This window comes from Dasypus novemcinctus, chromosome 23, assembly GCF_030445035.2.
Source record: "Dasypus novemcinctus isolate mDasNov1 chromosome 23, mDasNov1.1.hap2, whole genome shotgun sequence".
NCBI lineage: Eukaryota > Metazoa > Chordata > Mammalia > Cingulata > Dasypodidae > Dasypus > Dasypus novemcinctus.
Window position 1 is genome coordinate 27,263,105 of NC_080695.1, and position 5,662 is coordinate 27,268,766.

Below are 5,662 nucleotides of genomic sequence, written 5' to 3' on the forward strand. Positions count from 1 at the left end.
TGAAAATCCCTAATGCGCCAGAAAAAACGCTCTGTATCAAATTTCTAGCAGTGAAATTTTGTGGTCAAATGATGTATTTAAATTTTGATAGAAAATGTCAAATTCATTTTCCTGTAAATTATGTACACTTACTTGCCCATCAGCAATGTGTGAGTGTGCTTGTCCCATTATCGTAGCCACAAATCACGTGACTATTGAACACTTGAATTGTGGCCAGTCCCAATTGAGATGTAAGTGCACACACTGGATTTCAGTGACTTGGTATCAGTAAAGAATGGAAAATAGCTCATTAATGTCTTCTAATCTGATTACATGTGGATATGATAATATTTTACAAATGGTTGGGTTAAATAAAGTGTTTTACTAAAATTAATTTGTTCAAGGCTTATTTTTGTGTCCCTTAATAATGTTCTAAAGTTTTCTCTTGCCCATTTTCTTATTAAATGTATTCCTGGGTACTTTATAGCTTTTCTTATCATTGTAAATGGCATTTTGTTTACCTTTACTAGTTATTGCTTGTATTAGTGCAGGCGCTTGAATTGTACATATCAGTTGTGTATTGGGCCAGATTACTAGTTTCTCTAATCATTTGTAATAGTTTTTCAGTTGAATTCCCTTGTGTTTTTTAGGTGAACTGTTACATCATCCTCAAATAATACTTTTACCACCTCCTTTATATTTTTATGTATATATCTTTCTCTTCTCTCATTTTATGGTCTACCCTCAGAAGAAGGTTGAATTGTAGTGTTGATAAAGGATATCTTTATTTTGTTCCAGATTTTAATAGGGATCCTTTTAGTGTTTTTCTCATTAATCATGCTGCTAGAATTTGGGTTGATATAGAGGTATCATATTAAGGAAGTTTACCCCAATCTGATTTTATTGAGAGTTTACTTTTGTGAAGCCAGCATGGGTACAGAATTTTGTTAGTGTTCTCTTCAGCATCTGTGCAGATGATCACATGATTTTTCACCTTTGTCTACGAAAATGATGAATTATATTCATAGCTTTTCTAATATTTAACCATCCTTGCATTCCTCAAATAAGTCCCATGGTCAAATAGGTTAAATAACATTGGAGTTACCTGTGTCTTAGAGGATTTTGTTGAATTTCCCTCTGAATTTGGTGAACCTAGTGCTTGTTATAGGGGTTGCTTTTGAACAATACCCAAAAAGAGTTTCTTTTTACTGGGGTTAGATCATTTATATTTTCCTTAAAAAGTAAATATTTCTCTGTTTTCCTAAACATATTTGTATAGAATTGAGTACGTATTGTCTCATAGATCACACAATTTCCTATCCCTTATCACTAACGAATTTGTAAAACTGACAACTTAAGTCAACAGAATCGGTAACAGAAGCTCCTTTGGACTCAGCATAGCACAGCTACAAGCACAAGCTAGCCAGCAGGCAGTGGTGCCTGTTAAGAGGTCAAAGCAAGAGAAGAAAGATTCCAGTGGCAGTGGCCACTGTCTAGGACTGTTTCCCTTAGTGTCAATTGTTCAGGTCATCCACAGAGGCAGGTGGACCACCACCCCAAATTTTGTTCAGAAGTCGAGACTGATGGACCCCACGTACACCAAGAGGGCATGACAAAGTTGATTGCTGAGGTAATGGAGGTGTCTAAGGTGAGCAGGGCAGGAGGCTCAAGCAGGCATGAAATGGCTTGAGAGAGCAAGGAAAGGAGACCAGCCTGGGCTTTTATTGTGGTTTGAGGATGGGGCTGGGGTAAGCATTCCTGTGTGAAGGGGCTCACATAATTTGAATCCCCTGTCAAAGTCATGGGTGTGAGGGGGAACACAAAGATTTCTTCTCAGTTTGTGCAGATGTAGGGCAGAGGAGATAGGGAAGGGTGAGGTTTAAACTCTGTCAGAAGTCAACCATCACAAACGGAGTCGGATTCTGTTACATACTGCTAATCCACACGCATCTAATGAAACATCGCCCCTCCCCATGGGTTCTGGCAATCTAACCCTTTATGTCACCTTTCTCTTTCTCTTTTCTCCAAAATATACAAACACCAAGTCTTTTCCTGCTTGTTCAGGGACTCAAGTTTGAAGGAGGAATTTTTCTTCAATACTCAGTCCTGACTCAGTACTGATCCACAATGTCTGGATTGTCTGCCCTTAACCCTACAGGAGCCCACCTCCCTCCCTCCTCACACACCTGACACTTCTCTTCCTTCCTCTTTTCCCACCATCAGAGATCCCACAGTGAGACACTTACAGCTCCTGCAAGGAGAAATTTTTCACAATTTGTTTATTTTAACTTTATCACTATAAGTGTACCCTACTGTGGATGACTCATTCTCTATTCACATGTCATTTCCTCTGAGGTCTCTACTCTAGACACACTGGGTAATTCGAGGCCTCTGGGCTCTACGAGGCACAGGGAATTACTTGGACTGGGAGAGTTCTCCGGGGTTTCTTCTTTCTGGTTTGTTCTAATCTGATTCTTTCTTTTTTTCACCCTGTGATAGATGACCAATATTTCGAGAGTTTTTTTTGTCCTATGCTTTTCTGAAATCTGTTGAAAGGTGAGGTTTGCCATCTTGATTATCTTCTTCTCCTGGTAGAGAAAGAGTGAGCCCAGGAGGAGATTAGTTTGGGAGGGAGTGGATGGGGGGACAGGGATGGTAAGGGGGCTTGTATCAGGGGTGTATGCTGAGGAGGGGGTTTACACCAGGCAAGGACAGTGGGAATGCTGGGGTGGGGAGTCAGTGGGGAAGAAAAGGAGGAGGATGAGTAGGGTTATCTGACCATGTTAGTATCTCTGGTCTTCATTAAATAGTCAGTCTTCTCGGTCCCTCCAGTGCATGTGGTTGATTCTTCTGTGCTCATGATGGGGTTTTCTGTATCTGTTTTAGGCTCATCTTTTTTACTGGTTACTTGTCCCATGGTGTACACAACAGTGGCCTCCCCCACGGCTCCTGAACTTCCTATATATAAGTATCCATGACAGTAAAAACCACACCTTCAGCTTTGCGTGTCAGCAAGGCCTTGTCCCCAGCCAATGGTAGTCCAGGATGGCCGAGACATCATAAAGCAGCATTGCTTAGTGGAGGGGGAGGGGATGTGGGAAATGTCAATGTGCTTTGGTTAGAGTAAGGGGGAATTTCACCGGTACTTCCTTAAAAGTCTTCCAAAGCGACCTGTCACCTCTCCTTATCCCCAGTGGCTCAAATGTGGGTAGTTTGCATGGCAGAGAGAGGGTGTTTCCCTCCAAGCCTTTTCCATTGGCCACCCCCATTCAGTGGTTCTTCTATTCTCTTCCATTCTTCACCATTACCTACAAATTTGGTAGTTTCACATAAAAACTCTTTGACCTAATGTGGTTATATTCAGGTCTCAGCAATGATGTGAATCTTCCCACTTCCCTCCAACAATGGTCTTGAAGACCATTCACTACTTGGTTTGCCATCAGGCAACTTTTCCTGTGTGTGTGTGTGTGTGTGTGTGTGTGTGTGTGTGTTTACTTGTCTCTGTGTGTGTGTGGTTACTGGGTAAATTTTGGGAGGAGGGACTTCCATCCTGATCATATTGATAGGTTTCTTCTTCCAGAGAGCTTCAGATCAGTATTGGTAAAGTTATGGGCCTCCCCCCTTGCCCATGGCTGAATTAACACCTGCGCTGTGCCTCAGGGCTCTGAGAGGTGTTGTCCCTATGACTGTGAGGATCAGGATCTCTTTTGGAGACAGAGGTATAGGTAGCAGCAGTACAAACACTTTCCAAAGTCCTAGGATTGTGACCTCTGAGTGCCACGTTGCAACTGCTCTTCCTCCACATGAGTGAGGAAGACCTAATGGACCCATGCTTTGCATAGGATATTGGTCTTTCCCTTGAGCCCTCTATAGATTGGGGTGAAGACCTGGTTGACTCACACCACCAGAGGTTACAAGGTAAAAGTTGTTATCTTTAGCATAGTGTCAGGGAAAGTTTATCCTGGAATTGAGACACACGATTCAATCTGTCATTTGTAGATTGGTCAGGACTTGAGAACATGCTACCGGGCTACTTTAAGGATACTTCCAATTCCATAATGCTGTCCCTAAACACCATATTTCCAGCTTCAGTTGGTTAGGTCTATGAGAGAGGTTAGTTAGAACTCAGCAAATGTAGCACAAAATCTCACAGTTCAAAGCACAAGCTAGCCAGCAGGTACTACCTCATAGTGAATGCTCTTCAGCAAAAGAGCTGGTGATCAAGACAAAGACTCCCAGTGATGGTGGACAGTGCTTAGATATCCTCCCATAGCCCCAATCGTAATGGACAACCCACAGAGGGAGGATGGGATCCCATGCAGAATCTGTTTTGGATATCAAGACGGATGATGCCTTATGCATCATGTAACAAGAGAGTATGAAATAAATGACTACTCACAAGAGGCTTCCTTGGAACAGCAGTTTTGCCATCAGGTACAAGAATGTGATGTCTTGAGAGCAGGGAAACAAGACTGGCTTGGCTTTTATGGCGATGCCTGTGTCAGGCTGGGGTAAGTGCTCTTGCGTGTGAGCTAGGGATTGTTCGGTTTGAACTTCCTGCCGGCCCTAAAGCAGGGAGCATCTGGGCTTTCTTCTCTGCTTGCCCAGATATTGACATAAGGGGAAGAGGGAAGGGTGAGCCTTAAAAGCTGTCAGAAATCCAACATCAAATATAGAGTCAGACACTTTGTTACAGAACTTTAATAGAGCAGTGTTATGCACGTGCGAGATGGATGATCCACCATTTAAAAATTTCATAACCATTATAACCAAGGTTCTTATATTGCCTTTGGTTTCATCTGCATTCATGAGATCAGAAATTCTCAAATTATAGTCCCTTCAATATTATTTAAGTTTGTTTAGAATTACTTTGGTCCATCAATAGACCAATTCTGCAGAAAGTCTGCAAACTTCATCAAGTCTGAGACATGGTCTACAGGAATGCAGTTCTAGTTGCACTATTTATCTGCTGAATGATGTGGGGTTTCTTACTTCTCCTCTACCCCTGCTGATTACTCGGGCACACATAGACACAAATAATAGATACAAAGTAACATTTATTGAACAGGAATTATGTTAATTATTCATATCCTTCTTTAATCCTTATCCCGAATCCCTTGAGGACTTTTTTTTTCCCAGCACTGCCAAGACTCCTGAACCCATTTCTCTTGCAACTGCTGAAGCATGAAAGAACATGAGGAAGAAATGAGATGTGGAGGCATTTTTGAGACTTGGAATTTTCCTGGGTCCTGCAGGGACAGTTACCAGACATTGTATGTCCTCCCATGGCCCACTGGATGGAACATGGGAGAGTGAGGGCTATGATGTGGACCACTGACCATGAGGTGCAGCGGTGCTCAGAGATGTATTCACCAAATGCAATGAATGTCTCATGATGATGGAGGAGATTGTTGCTATGGGGAGAGGCATGGGGTGAGGGGGGTGAGGGGTATATGGGGACCTTATATTTTTTTTAATGTAATATTAAAAAAGTAAAGACAAAAAAAAGAAAAAATAAAGATGAGAATTTCAAAGCAACCCTGAAAATTTCTCTTGATAAGAAAATATGTATACTTTTGTTAAGGAGGCCACATACTCCAGTTTCTCTTGGACAGTGTTGGCCTTTAACGGTTTTTATAGTATGCCCATTCACACTTGTATTAGTTAGGCAAAAGGGTGCTGA

At 41.9% G+C, this 5,662-nt stretch overlaps 1 long non-coding RNA gene across 1 annotated transcript; it reads right to left on the bottom strand.

Annotated features, from left to right (window-relative positions):
• Positions 1-2,241: 2,241 nt before the first annotated feature.
• On the bottom strand, positions 2,242-2,922 carry LOC131275701 (uncharacterized). Its single transcript, XR_009183147.2, has 2 exons — positions 2,759-2,922; positions 2,242-2,567 (listed from the first exon to the last, which is right to left on the bottom strand). It is a non-coding gene; the product is annotated as an uncharacterized lncRNA (long non-coding RNA).
• Positions 2,923-5,662: the final 2,740 nt, after the last annotated feature.